At 49.5% G+C, this 748-nt stretch overlaps 1 protein-coding gene across 1 annotated transcript in view; it reads right to left on the bottom strand.

Annotated features, from left to right (window-relative positions):
* Positions 1–748, bottom strand: part of LOC106878797 (myotubularin-related protein 9) — a 43527-nt gene that overhangs the window by 21856 nt on the left and 20923 nt on the right. The window lies entirely within an intron of this gene.

The following is a 748-nucleotide window of genomic DNA, read 5'->3' as shown; positions in this document are numbered from 1 at the left end:
GATAGTCATTATTAAAACCAATTCTTTTCTTTTGCACCCTTTTAAAGCCTAGCCAGGCTCATGGGCCAGGTTTCTATGGTGTATGTGTTCCCCCCCTGCTGGACGGGATGCCAGTCCATCGCAGCGTTACTCAAGAAACAGTGAGAGACGCCCTTCCTAACGCCAACCACTCCGAGAGCGTAGTGGGTGCTTTTATGTGCCACCGGCCAGTCACGCAGTACTGGCAACAGCCACGCTGAAGTGGTGTTTTTTACATGCCACCTGCACAGGAGCCAGTCCAGCGGCACTGGCAACAACCTCGCTCAAATGTTTTGTTCACATGCCACCGGCACAAGTGCCAGTAAGGCGACGCTATACATATATATACATCATCACCGTCATCATCATCATTGAACATCCGCCTCCCAGGCTGGCATGGGTTGAATAGTTTGACAGAAGGCTACAACAGACTTTTGTGTCTGTTTTGGCATGGTTTTTATGGCTAGATCCCCTTCCTAATACCAACCACTTCACAGAGTGGACTGAGTGCTTTTTACATGGCACCAGCAGCACAGGCGAGGCCAGTTTTGACATGACTTTTACAGTTGGATGCCCTTCCAAATGCTAACCACTTTACAGTGTGGACTGGATGCTTTTTCAGTGGCACCAGCACTGGCAGAGTCATCGAGTAGCTTTGCAAGACAAGGAATCTTTGAGAAAGGAGGGAGGGCATTGGAGGAGGGGATCTTGTGTCAGATGATGAACGGTT

This window comes from Octopus bimaculoides, chromosome 23, assembly GCF_001194135.2.
Source record: "Octopus bimaculoides isolate UCB-OBI-ISO-001 chromosome 23, ASM119413v2, whole genome shotgun sequence".
NCBI lineage: Eukaryota > Metazoa > Mollusca > Cephalopoda > Octopoda > Octopodidae > Octopus > Octopus bimaculoides.
This window is presented reverse-complemented; position numbering and strand designations above follow the sequence as displayed.